This window comes from Balaenoptera physalus, assembly GCF_965194825.1.
Source record: "Balaenoptera physalus genome assembly, chromosome: 12".
NCBI classification, from domain to species: Eukaryota; Metazoa; Chordata; class Mammalia; order Artiodactyla; family Balaenopteridae; genus Balaenoptera; species Balaenoptera physalus.
The window spans coordinates 66,900,276-66,915,105 of record NC_138897.1 but is presented as its reverse complement, the minus strand read 5'-3'; positions in this window follow the sequence as shown (position 1 = coordinate 66,915,105).

The following is a 14,830-nucleotide window of genomic DNA, read 5'->3' as shown; positions in this document are numbered from 1 at the left end:
GTATTTCTTGATCCTCAGAAACTATGAATGTCTGCGTGGCTTTAGACCAAATGCACAGATGCTGCTCAGTCTTTCTGATCATCTGCAAGTCCGTTTAGACCAACCTGAGGGAGTGAGTATTTCCACCTGGTTTTGTGTTTGTTTTTTTTTAAATTCACTCTCCCCCTAACACTTTAAGGGATGTTGTATAAAAATCACCCCCAATAATTTCAAAATGAAATTAACTTCCTCACCCTGCCAATGGCGACAGCTGGGGGTAAACTGAGTTAGAACTCCTTTGGCTACAGGACTAGCTGGCAGCAGAGCCCCAGATTACCCCACCCTGTCGGTCTCGTGCCCGGGGAGAGACTGGCCCCAGAGGGCACCGAGTGGCTCTGGGATGGACTGAGACCTCTGTGAGTGGCCATTCTCTCTTCTACCTTTCACCCCAAACACTCAAGCCTGCCGCCTTGGCCTCTCTCTCAGCCACCGAACATCTAATTAAACAGTGTTTTGTGGCATCTGCAGATAAACCAAAAAATAAGATGCTTTGTGTACAGAGGAGAGACTCACCTTCCCTCCTTTCCAAAATGGAACCATGGGCCATAGATTTTAAATTGGTTGTAGAGGTAAAGAAATCAAAAGAAAGCTAATTTGTTCACACGTACTTTTAGGCAAGAATTTTTGCTCCCTTTAGTGTGTGCAAAATGTGTGTGTGTGTGTGTGTTTTACATACACATACTGCATCAAGATGGTCCCATTCTAACAAAATCTGACAAGGTCAGCCAGCCAGCTCAGGGTCTCCGTCTCCCAACTTCCCGAGGCTTGGCATCCTGTCAAGCCTCCACATCCATCAGAGGCTGAATTATCCAGTCATCGCTGGATTAATTCCACAAGGACCTTGTATGGACCACAAGCCCAGCCAGACGGCATCGGTGCCCACAGGTGTAGCAGACACAGTCCTGCCCTCAAGGTGTTTACCCTCTGGCTGGTGTCGCGTGTTCTACCCACAAACAGCCAAGCAGGGTAGGGCTCTGGGGCAGGGGGGCAAGGGGCCGTGTTTTGTTCTTTGTTCTGACAGCACCGGTTGAAAGTCTGCTGTATCAGATGCTCCTGGGATACAATGGACACAATTTTTCCATCTGCACTGTTGATTTTGTTCTCCTCCTGGCTCGAAAAGGGATCTGCTATCATTTCAAAGCCTTTCAGTGCCAGTCAGGACGGGTTTTCCTTAAACAGTTTCATCTGTTTCTGTAGTTGCCTCCCCCAGCCCCGGGCTCCACTCCCACCCTTGGCTCAGTGGCAGGCGCCACGCTAAGACCAAGCAGGGTTGATTTGAGAACCGGTGAGCACCTTAATGCCAGGACTTGAAGAACGACTTCATGCTTTGGAAGACAGCCACAGAATGCGAAAACCAGAGGATGATGGATGGCAGCCTGGGCCTAAGCCTGCCGAAGCCCACAGCTCTGGGGCTCTCGCGCCAACTCGAGGTGTTCTGAGGCTGCGGTCCTGGCTGGACCTGTGGCAAGAAACGCCTGGCGTCTTCCTCTGTCACCATCCTCTGTCTCATTCATTCAGTCAGCACACTGTGGACACGTCCACATAGCCGAGCTTACAGGGGAAGGGGCGGGCGAGAAGGAAAGGAGTGAAGCTGGGGAAATACTAAATGTTCTAGAGCAGGAAAAAACACACTGAATGCACGTCACTCCACAACGAAGTGATGAAGCGCTTTAGGAATCATGCTACGTAAAGACACACCAACAAAAATGTTGCTACAACAAAAGGGCTGGGAGAAAAAATCCAATCTCCACCAACAGTGGGTAAGTTGAATTAGACCAAGTAAATGCACACAACAGAGCCACTAAAAGAACAGATACCTTATCACTGACACGCAAAGTCCCCTCAGAGAGCATTGTGAAGAAAAAAGGCAAGACGGGGGCAAAAATCAGCTAATTTTTGTTTAACAAAATGCAAAGAAAATTTCTTTTCCAATGCAAAGAAAATTTCTGGAAGGACAAACAAGAAACTGTTCACAATGGCTATCTTCGGGGAATGGGACTTCCATTTGCTTTGCATTGTCTACCATGAGAATATATTAGTTTTGTTTTTAAAAAATAGTAATAATTTTTTAGATTAAAAACTCACCACTGGGGCTTCCCTGGTGGCGCAGTGGTTGAGAGTCTGCCTGCCAATGCAGGGGACACGGGTTCGAGCCCTGGTTTGGGAGGATCCCACATGCCGCGGAGCAACTGGGCCTGTGAGCCACAACTACTGAGCCTGCGCGTCTGGAGCCTGTGCTCCGCAACGAAAGAGGCCATGACAGTGAGAGGCCCGTGCACCGTGATGAAGAGTGGCCCCCACTCGCCGCAACTAGAGAAAGCCCTCGCACAGAAATGAAGACCCAACGCAGCTTAAAAAATAAATAAATAAATAAAATAAATTTATTAAAAAAAAAAAACAAACTCACCACTAAGAAAACCAGTTCGAATACTACTCCCCGGCTCCCCAGGGACCTCCTGGGCATGGCAGGTGTACTAGATTCTCTGAAGTTTGGGGGGTTCTGGTTTCTAATTCTAACAAGACCATATTGTTTTACTCTTCAGCCGTAGACCACACACCCTCTCTATGAACCAGCTGCACCCTCAATAAAGTAAGGATTATCAAGAGTCACTGTCACCATAAAGGATGGAAAAAGACAGTAATAAATTATAGCAGTAATAATCACAGAATATTAATGAATTAAGAGAACTGGGAGGTTATAAATTAAGTTTATTGAGTTGGCCTTAAAAGGGGTTCTCTAAAGCAAGAGGTGGCAAACGACAACCTAGGGCCACAGTACACGCATCCCTGCCACAATGCTCCCACGCCCGCTGTGACCGCAAGGCCCGACTGTCCTTTTGACCCTGCTCCTACCACTCGCCCACCCATTCACTCACTCAGTTCCAGCCACACTGGTCTCCCCTCTGCTCCTAAAATAGGCTAAACACATTCCTGCCAGCCGACTGCCTAGAGAGAGTTTCCAGGCTGCAAGGCAGGCAGGGAACCCAAATTGAGCCCTGTGGGGTCACTGAGTTGAGGAGACAGACTTGAGAAATCAGGGAAGCCCAGGCAGCTGGAATCACAGGGCAGAGGAGCTCAGAGGAGCCTGGGGCTACTTCACATACCCACCAGCCAGAGTGGCAATGTCACAACATACAAGCTATCAGGTATAGTATCTCAGGAACAGAGAAAACTCAGTCCTAGACCAGGGGCTACTCTGGTCCAACCTAACAAATTTTAAAAGCAATCCTCATAAGGGCCAAATGGCTTCTAAGTAAGTCCACTGCACCCCAGAACAAAGCCCAAAACTACTTAAATGAATACCAAAAACCCAGCACCCTACGAGGTAAAATGTACAGGTAAAATGTCTAGCATCCAATCAAAAATTACCAGTCGTGCAAACAAACAGGAAAATACAACCCATATTGAAAAGAAAAATCAATCAATATAAGCAAACTTAGAAATGACCCAAAGGATAGAATTAGTAGACATTAAAACAGTTATTGGAACTATAGTCCATATGATCAAAAAAGCAGAGGAAGATATAAACATTTTAAGAGACATGAAAGATACAGTAAAGACTCAAGATGAAAAATAGAAATAAAAAGTATAATATCTGAAATGAAAAATACAATTTGATGAAATTAACAGCAGATCTGCAAAAAAAAATTGTACCCCAGCAGCATAATCAAATATGAAACATTGAAAAAAAAAAAAAAGAAAACCAAAAAAATGATGACTAGAACATCACTGAGTTGTGAAATTCAGAGGCTTAATAAATGGGTAATTGAAATCCCCAACGGTGAAAGGCAGGAAAAGTATTGAAGAAATAATGGCCACATTTTTTCCAAAATTGATGAAAACTCTAATTCTACAGATCCAAGAAATTCAACAAACTTCAAACGCAAGAAATGTGAAGAAGACTACACCAAAGCACATCATACTGAAATTGCTCAAAACCAGTGGTAAAGAGAAAAATCTTCAAAGCACTCAGAGAAAATTGACACATTACATGCAGAGGAAAAAAAAAAAAAGATTAAAATGACAGCAATTTTCTCTTCAGAAACAGCACAAGTCCGAAAACAGTGGTTCAACATCTTTAAAGTACTGAAAGAAAAAAAACTGTTGACCTGGAATTCTATTAGCGGAAAATAACTTTCACAAAAACTTTCAAAAGTGAAGACAAAGTAGACTTTTTCAGACATAAAAAGAGGTGGATGAATTCATCCCCAGCAGATCTGTGCCACAAGAAATGCTAAAGGAAATCCTGTAAGCAGAAGAAAAATGATGACAGGTGGAAATCTAGATCCACACGAATGAACAAAGAGCAACCAAAATTGAAAGATAATCATGATAACATTTTGTAAGAAATTTTCTAGCAGAAGCTGACATTCTGACATCTCCTTTCCTCTTTGCATGTCCCAAAGCAAGACGGTGACACACAGAACTTTAAGAAATGTCATGAAAATGTTAATCAAATAATATTATTGAATATCCAAAAAAATTGTTTAGTGAGCCATCATCCATATGTTTAATAATGTTCAATAAACATTTCAGAGGAAATGTTTATTAAATGTTGAAGGAAAAAGGAAGAAAAAGAGGGAGGGAGGGAAAACCATCAACATAGCATTGGAGCCGATTTCCAATTACCACGGAGCAGCCCGCTGCTGTCACACTTGTCCTTCACTTGGAAGAACTACTGCGTCCTTCAGGGGTCAGCAGAGACCCTGGCCTCCCTCCTGAGGGGCACTTGTCCACCAGCCCCTCATCTCCTGGGTACAAGCCGGAGAAAATAAGAATGAGCCTCAGCACTCTAGCTTTCAAAGGCTGGGGCCTCCATTCTGAGGACTTACAGGATATTGGACCAACACCCCAAAGGGGGCCCTTCACTGAATAGCTGCAGGATCAACGGAATGTTTCTCCCGCCCACAGAATCGTTCTCACACTCTGTGCCAGGCTCACAGCCCAGGACGGCTCTGTGCCCTCCCTGACGGCTGCATGTAAATTAAAGCACGCAGAGCACATTTATCAGCTCTGCCCCCAGTTCTACTCCAGACCAAAGAGACGTGATCTGGCTTGAATGTAATGAGCCATCATTAATGTCCTGTCCCCACTGAGAGCCTGGGGGCCAAGGAGTGACCCCAACCCTCCAAGCAGCCCTGTCTGTGCAATCTCAGGACAAGTCGGTCCAACAAATACCTGGTTTTCTCATCGTCTCCAAAGCACACACACACCAAAAAAATTTCTGGCTTTTTATTTTACCTGTTACTAGTGAACTTGCTCTGTGGAGCTTACGTTTTATCTCCCTAATGCACAGAGCAACCAGTCAAAGTCAGTCAGTCTGACAATTGCCAATTTTTGCACAGACTAAAAGTCATAATTGTGGGAATTCCCTGCCAGTCCAGTGGTTAGGACTCTGCACTTCCACTGCAGGGGTCCTGGGTTCAATCCCTGGTCGGGGAGCTAAGATCCCGCAAGCTCTGCGCGACACAGCCAAAAAGAAAAAAAAAAAAAAAAATTCAGAGATACTAAAGGAAAGAAGAGCACAAAATATTAGAATCATGTAGGTAAATAAAAATAACTATTTTTAAAATAAATAAATAAAAGTCATAATCGTCTGAATTTTTCACATGGTAAATTGAATAGATTTAATTCAGTTTATGAATAGATGAATAGATCTACTCAATTGAATAGATCTAATGAATAGATCCTGACAAGGGCAATGTCTCGAGCGTCCAAAAGAACCACCTCAGTCGCAGCTGGAGTGAGTCCTAACCCCGCTGGTGAACTTGGGTCCCACCCTCACATTTTTATTCAGAGCTGTCCTTCGTGGGCCTTGTGTGGGCCTGAGGGGAAGGGGACCCTCATCGGGACAGAGAAGGGGCTGGCTGAGCCAAGCTTGCCTGGGCCAAAATAAACAGTCCCTTTGTGGTCATTATTTTAATGAGATAATTCAATCAGTCTTGACATGCTTTCTAAATACAGACAAGAGTACGCCCAAACTGCCACGGGGTTGGTGATCTTGAAAAGGTCTGATTTTTCCACTCTCTCCTGGATATAAAAATAAGGAAAGCTGGGAAGAGTTTTATTACCTTTTTTTTCCTTCACACAGTACCACCGAATTTTTTCCAAAGGTCCGGAGAAGAAAACAAGCCTTAGAACCAATCATTTTTTAAAAGGATGTTATTCGGTTTTCCTAATCTTCAAAAAACAGGGTGATTTCAAAAGACCCGCTGAGACAACCTGTATTCCCAGGCTGACCCCCGAAAGCAGGTTTCTGATTGAAGCAGCTGGGCCTTCTAGGGGTAGGGCAGGGAGGAAGGGGGCGAGGCGGGGTGATGCAAGGCAATGTTAGGATGCTTTCGTTTTTAGAAAAGCATAATTAATAGGAAAAACAATGCATATTTTAATGAGTTTCTTCTTCCTTTTCAGAAGCAACATAATACTCTTGTAGGCAAAGGGATCAAAGAAATACAGAGTCCTGAGTCCAAATTATGTTTCGGGAAGACTTCCCATTTCTGTTCATCCAAAACTTTCCTTTTACCTGTAGGGTGGTCTCCAATCTTGGCTTCCCTTAGAGGCTGTTTCAGGACACCCTCGGGGCCTGGCTCCCTCCCTCCCAGGCCACCCCAGCTGCTGTTCAAAAGCCTTATCACCTGAACCACTCTGCAGGCCCTGAACTTTACTTTGCTTTCTTGCCACTGTAAACTCTGCAGCTCGGTGCCAGTAATCAATCCCCTCCTAACCTTTTCCCCTTAGAGCAGCTCCCACCGGACAATGGATGTTCCGTGGAACACACTGTCCTCTTAGAAAGGTCAGACTCCAATAGTCTTTACACATTCCGGATACTAATCCTTAGTGACTTCAATGTATTACAGTCATTTTCTTCCAGATTGTGACTTGATTTTCACTTTTTTTTAGTGTCTTTTGATGGAGCAAATTTCTAATTTTAATGGGATCAAATTTATTATGTTTTATATATTGCTCGTGCTTTTTTGTGTCTGATTTAAAAAAAAAATTCTCTCCAGAAAACATAATGATATGTTGTTATAATCTTTTCCAGTGTTTTAATATTTTTAATTCACATTTAGTGTTTAATACAACTGGAATTCATTTTTGTCGTAGTATGTGATGGGCCATGATTTTTGTTTGTTTTCATCTGGCTAACCACCTCTCCCAGCCCTTTTACTGAATAGTCCATCTTTACGTGCAATGAATTCGGTCACTTATTAAGTTTCTACCCACGTGTATCTGACCTCATGCATGTGTATTAAAGATGTGATTTGGTTCTGAGACCTCCAATTCCAACCCAACACCGTAGGGTCTACTCCAGCTTACCCTCTTAGCTTATTCATAACGCCTTTCTCCTACTGTGAGAAACACGGTTCTTGTTACCTACAACATATTCAATTTTTTGCTCTATCTTAGAATAAACACAAAGTAGTTTCCACTGTTAAAAAAGAAGAGAAGAAAAAGATCAGACCCGAGCAAAACAGAGGAGTTAATGTATGTCCCAAATGTAGGTCTGAGAGGGAAAGATGCAGTCTGCGCTCTCCCTGTCCTTGAAGGGCAGCGATCTGGACCCTCGGCCCCCAGCTGTGAGCACAGCAGCCTTAGACAGATGGCCAGCACCCACCCGGGAGCAGAGCGGGATGCAGGGACCCGAGTGCAGACGGGACAGCGCAGAGCCGGGTGGGCTGCGGGGTGGTGCAGGGTGGTCTCCCCGTGTACTTGCTTCCACACGCGTCCATCCTTCTCAACCAAGAAAAATACACAAAATCCTCCTCCCGTCTCATCTTCCTGCCAAAGGGAACCCATAGAGAATTATAACAAAGGGGATCTTGTTTCTCTGTTTAACGCTCTCTAGGGACTGGTTTGGAGGATGCATTCGCATCCTTGCCATTTTCTATCTATTCTTAAGAGTCACCTTGGGGGCTTGGAGGTGCCATCAACCCATGCGGAAGCGAGGAAACAGGGACAACGCCTTGCGAGTGGCGTAGCAATGAGACAGGGGCTCCCAGTGAACATTTGAGAGCTCTGCTTTCCACTGAAGCCTGAAATATCTGGAGGGAACCATCTGGGGGACATCTGAGGGAGGTGACGACAGCGTGGGGGAGCCCAGCCCCCTCGCTTCAAAGCCAGCTTCCCACCCCGCAGTGAAGGAACTTCCCTTCTTCCCACATGTCCGCCTGGCTAAATATAAATCCATCTTGGTTTATACTGTGCGGCCTCCAACTGAACCATATTCTTCACTTGTTTGATTCAGAAGCAAGAAGCCATCCTGAGCCTCCCCGGGAAGCCTGCGAGCGAGACCTCAGGGCCAGTTCCCAGCTCCTCGGGTGGGGGGTTGGCTCCAGCATCTGCCGCAGAGCACTTTGGGGGCTCAAAGGGAAGGGTGCGAGGATGGACCAGTTCTAGGAAACCATTAACATAATTCCTACATCAAGGCGTCCAGAGAAAACGTAAGCCCACGAGATGTCAAAGAGGCGTTTCAGAGCAGTAACCCTCCTCTTGATTTAACCCAAAAGTCCTAAGTAAAATCGGAACAGACGGTACGACCTGGACATGATAGAATGTCTACCTGGAGTCAGAAGCCAAGGTCAGCTGCCTCCGGGGCACGCGGGGAGCCGAAGGGCAGGAGTCAGACAAGCGGGTCCCTGTCACCCCAGGTGTCCAGAAAGACGCTGGACATGTAAAAAGAGAAAGAAAAGGGGGCTAAACCAAAACAGTCATTTCTTGCAGATGATATGATTACATACCAGAAAATCCAGGAGAATCCATTAAAAACTAGAGTTAGAATTTAGTAAAAACTAGGTCATAAATCAGTACCTTAGAAGTCATAACTCTATGAGGTCTTGGGTTCTGGTTCAGTATAAGCAGTTTTCTTTCACTCGTTTGGCAACTGTTGAGCACCTCCTGTATGCCCGTGGTGGTCTGGGTGCTGGTGATTCACAGAGTAGAGCAGAGTGCCGCCCTCCTCATGCAGCTACCTCCTGGGGGTCAGACAACAAACAAGGGAATCAGTAGATACGCCAAGTCCAGGGGGTGACACGTCTATGGTGAAAAATAGGGCCAAGGAGAGGTCCAGTGACCTGGTGAGAGGCTGTTATTTTGAAGGAAAAACAGACAAGTCCTCTCTGCAGAGCTGACTTGGAGGAGTAGGGGCCCCAGCAACTGAAATTGAAATCTGGACTCTTTCAATTTCCCTCAACGCAGCAAAGCAGAAGAGCTGTCTCCAGGGGGTACTGGAGAAGGGGGTGTCTCGCAGAGAGGGCATCAGGACCCGGTGTGGGTCTCAGAAAGTGTGGGGATCAGTAGGAGATGAGGCCAGAGGCCACCAGGGGGACAGCCTCAGAGCCCAGGAGGCCATGAGGAAGACTATGGTTCGTGTTGTTTAGAAGGTTGTCAGCAGAGAAGCAGAATGATCTGACTTTCTGTCAAAAGAGAGTAGGGCACAATGAGATACCACCTCATACCCATTAGGATGGCTACTATCCTAAACAAAAACAAAAACAGAAAATAACAAATGTTGGTCAGGATATGGAGAAACTGAAACCTTGTTCACTGTTGGTGGGAATGTAAAGTGGTGCAGCCACTATGGAAAACGGTATGGCAGTTCCTCAAACTATTAAAATAGAATTACCATATAATCCACTTATTTCACTTCTGGGTATTCCCCCAAAACCATTGAAAGGAGGGACTCAAACAGGTGTTTGCACACCCATATTCACAGCAGCCAAAGAACAGAAGCAGCTCAGGGGTCCATCAACAGACGAATGGATAAATAAAATGTGGTCTGTACATACATGTAAAATTATTCAGCCTAAAAAAGGGAGGACATTCTGACACAGGCTACAACATGAATGAACCTTGAGGACATTATGATGAGTGAAATAAGTCAGTCACAAAAAGACAAATACTTCACGTTTCTACTTATATGAGGGACCTAGTGAGGTCAAATCCACAGAGACAGAAAGTAGGGTGGTGATTACTTATCAACGGCTGGGGGAGGGGTTGGGGAGTTGTTTTGCAACTTCAAACTTCAGTTTTGCAAGATGAAAAGAGTTTGGAGACGGATCGCGGTGATGGTTGCACAACAGTGTGAGTGTAATTAATACCACTGAACCGTACACTTAAAAATGGTTAGAAACAGGACTTCCTTGGTGATGCAGTGGTTAAGAATCCACCTGCCAATGCAGGGGACACAGGTTCGATCCCTGGTCCAGGAAGATCCCACTTGCCGTGGAGAAACTGAGCCCGTGTGCCACAACTACTGAGTCGGCGCTCTAGAGCCCACGAGCCACAACTACGGAGCCCGCATGCCACAACTACTGAAGCTCACGCGCCTAGAGCCTGTGCTCCGCCACAGCTAGAGAAAGCCTGCGCACAGCAACGAAGACCCAACGCAGCCAAAAATTAATTAATTAATTACTTTTAAAAAGTCCTTACCTTTAAAAAAAATGGTTAGAAACATAAATTTTATGTTCTGTGTATTTTACCACAATTGAAAGAGAGAGAGACAGAGAGAGAGAAGGAGAAGAAGAAGAGGAGGAAGGGGAAGTGGGGGAGGGGGAGGAAGAAGAGGAAGAAGAAGAAGAGGAAGAAGAGGAGGAAGAAGAAGAAGAAGAGGAGGAGGAAGAAGAGGAAGAAGAAGAAGAAGGCAGCAGCCTGGGTTAAATAGTCTTTATTAAAATCTCGTTGTACACATTACACAGCCTAAGTGGTCTCCGCTGACAGTTGAGCATTAGTGCCCAAGTGTCTGCGGTGGGCACACCAGGCAGGCGGCCCCTGCAGACGCGGGGACGAGGCGCCACCTCCGAGAGGCCCCTGCACGGCACACCTGCTTACTGTCTCCTGGGGCCGACACAGCTCGCCCTTCCCTTCGGGGACACCGCAGGCTGACCACCAGACGTATTTAAACAGCAACTGAAACCTTTACAGCCATTTCTGGGAAAGTGGCAAAGGGAGGTCTCATTCATGACTCAGCAACACTTTTCACGATCCTCTGGTCCACCTCCCTCTGGGTGCCCCCCACGAGGTGGCGGCCACCCTCCGCCCTCCCCTCCTCCCAGCCCTGTGCCCCGCTCTGCTCGGCCTGCAGCCCCGCCTCCTGCCTCGTGATCTGGATCCCACACAGGCAGAGCCCCGCCAGCCTGGGCTGTTTCCACGTCCCTCAACCCAACGCGGCGGGTCAGAGCCAGCAAAGACAGGCCTGCTTCCCACGCCGAATCAAGGCGCTGCGAGCACTCAGGTGTCCTCCCCGTGCAGAGCACTCTGGGTGGGTCGTTTTATTTTCCTCCAAGCGACGGAGTGTGGTGCTGCAAGCAAAATGCTCCAAGACCCCACAGGCTGGGCGACAAGCGAGGTGACCAATGGCCCTCTCCTGGGGTGGTGGAGGAACAGCCTGGCACCATGTCCTTTACGTGAGGACGGTGTCAACCTGCAGTCGCCCCAGACTCTTCCTGCCCACGGCACTGGACAGAGCCCCCCTTGATGTCACCTGCCTCAAGGTCCCCATCCTGACCTCTCAGGCTCCAGAGAGCCCACTGCCTGCCCAGAACCCCCTGTGGTGGAGCAACTGCATTTTACCATCAGACTGTAGAATGGCCTGTCCCTCCAGAACCTGCTGATAAAGGAAGAAACATGATCACATAACAGAAAGCTCTCCTAAACCCCATCAGCCCTAGTGAAGGGCTCCAAGCCCTGAGGTGCCGTGACTCACGCCAGCTTGTAAGTTCCCGGGCCCACTCTGGGACTCGTCTACCTTCCAAAGGGGTGTATGTGAGAACCTTCTAAGTCTGGGGATTCGTGACTCGGGAGCCGGCCTGAGCCTCTGCTATCAGGGTGTCTCCTCTCTGGCTTAAACAGGGGCACTCAGGTGAGACCAGATCCCGCTGGGTACCATCCAACGGGTCACTGCTGGTCCACATTGTTGCAACATCTTCTGACTCGAGGCCAAACCCAGAGTTTCTGTGGTTCTGGGTTTTCCATTTGGTGTGGTTTTTGAAAATACAACTAATCCTTAAAGAGCATCTCTTATTTCAAACCACAGCTCAAGGCTATTTTCCAGAAGGAGGGTAAAATCTGCTCCCAACTTCCTCCCCCAACTTTCATGTTAACGACCAGTTAACTGAATTTACCGCCCAACTGAGCCAAGGTGGCAGAGCAGAGGAGGCGGAGAGAACTGTCCCTGTCACCCACTTTCCCTCACTGAGGCTTGTCAGACTCCAGCGCGGGTGGTGGTCCCCGAGCCACGGGCTGTGTGTGTCTCAGGCAGACAGGTGCCCCTCAGGCCGGGCTCATTCATTCTCTCTCTGCGCTTCTACCTTCCACTAAATGGGGAGAAGCAGCAGCCCCCGATAAAAAGAGGAAATAAGCAATACTGGCTGATGGCCAGGCAACAGTGGAAAGTTATCAATTTGAATCTTCCCAATTCTCCGCCTTTGGATATTTGTTCTAAAAAGACACATTTTCCCTGTAAAGTGGTTTCGCACCAGCCATTTGTCACAGCAAACGTGATGATGAAACAGACACCGATTCTCAATTTCAAGTGTGCGTTTTCACACAGTCACATGTCACACTTGTGTGCAGTGTCGCTGACGAACGCCAAGCACCAGCCCCAGGTCTTCCTGGCTGAGCCGAAGCGACATCCAGTCCCACTGCCCAGTGAACCGTGAGCTCTGCACCCTCTCCATCAGGTTGCAGCAGTGTTGGGGAGGGCCTGGAGGGTGGCGGAGGTGCCAGCAGAGCACACACCCTGCCCATGCCGTATCCAAGGTGACACTTGCCGTGTGTCGAGCCGGTACCTCGCCTTGTGTTGGGTCCTTGACAAAAACTCATTTCATCCTCACCACAATTCTATGATATAGACCCTTCGTTTTCATATGATCTCTGAATTCTCTTCTGACATTCTAGATGGTAGGCATCCCCCCTGGATGCTTGAATTGTGTTGTTCCTGGGATCCGGGCAATGCTGGTCCCATAGTAAGGATGGGCTGACGGAAGGACCCATCTGGGCCTAAACTGCAGGGAAAACTCCTCTTAAGGGATGAAGGGGCTCAGGTGAACATGAATGGCTCACAAGAAACGGGGCAGACTCCCAGGGATGGGGGCTGAGTACACTGCCGAGTTCCTGCCACACGGGCTGTCGCAGCTCAAGCCCGAGGCACACACCTGGGGTGGGGTGGGAGGGCTCTTCCGAGATGTCCTGGGCCACAAGGCCAGGAGCAGGAGTGCCCTGAGGGCCCGCACACAGGGCTGCCCACAGCACTGATCGGCCGTGAGGAACAATCAGCACGTCCGCGGCCTTAGCATCAGTCACCATCAGATGCCGACGGTGTATCCCCGGCATGGCGCCAGCCCGGGAAGCACTCCACGCAAAACTGAAGGCAGAGGCTCAGAATTCATGCAGGAGCTTGGGACAAAGGAGTTGGGCGTCTATTTCAGGTGCCCAGATGCTTTCTGAGTGTTTCTTTGTGCTCCCCAGCGCCCACGGGGGCAAGTCGGAATACACCAGACACAGGCCTCCAGGGGCCGCACGCCCCACTGCGGCCTCCAGGCTCTGCTGCTCTCCACTCACTCAAGCCAGCCCTTCCTCCGCCCTTTTGGGCATATTCCAAAAGAAATTTCTACTTTCTCTATTTTACACTTCACTGCCACTCCCAAAGAAACTCAGCGAGGGCGTGTTCTCTGGGCGCCTGCACCCCTGGCCGCCCCATGCCCGGCTTCCCCAGGCTCAGTGCCGGGCCCCCCCCCCCCCCGTTTCTCGATGTGCCTTCAGTGTGACCCAAATCACTCGCACAGATCTCGGGATGATGCCATCCACATTCCTCTTCAAAGTGTAGCTTTGTTTTTCATCCGATTATAGAGATAACACGTGCATTCAAACAAGACAGAAAAGAAGAAAAAAGAAAGCAGAGATCGCCTGAAATCCCATTTGCTCGCGGGTAAATTAGCAAATTTTGCAATGCCAAACCAGTATTTCTACTCTCTGCCATACCCACAGCCAATGGCAACTGAAGTAGCTTTGGTTTGGCCCCGGTTCTGTCAGCCGGTCTCTGTGGAGAGGATGCACGTGGGCAGCCCCGGGATGCAGATGGGCAGTGATACCACCCCTGCCCCAGCCGTGCTGCCAGCATCCTCTTTGATTCACAGAACCCAGGCTTGTGCTGCCAGACTTCTTCGGTTGCTCACATCAAATCAACAAGTTACAAACCTCAGGTGTTGCTGTGTGACCTTCACAGCCCTAGTTTATGGAGGCTACTTTGTCCTCAGTGTCATCTGCTGTTCTCCCCAGGCTACCTCCCCCTGGCATGATTTACCTTTTGACACAGATAACTCAGCTCTCTGACAAACTTTCACTAAGACAGAATCTTCTTAGTCTCTCCTAAACCAAGAGGATTTTGCAAAAACGACAGGGTGTAAACTCTAAAGGAAGTTAATCCCAGCAGGGGAAGTTCAGTGACCTGAAATGGCCCAGCAAGCAGACCTCAGAAAATCACCTCCCACCAAGGTGACTGGACCTTAGGTGTAGAAACGGTGTCACCCCAGCGATGGTATCAGAACCAGCTATCCCAAAAGCAACTGAATGCAGCCAGGCTTTTGCACGACCTGTGAATTATGGGCCCCCCTCCTCGCAAGCATGCTTTTACAAGCATGACTTGGGCCAAAATCCCCATATGCCTGCTGTCAGGAGGAGGGGAAGGCGGGAAATGGTTGGGCTAGTGGATCAGGAGAGGGGGGGCACCTTGAAGCTTGGGAAGAGGTGGAGTCACACCCACTGTCCCCCCTCCCCATGTGCTAGGGAGAATGAA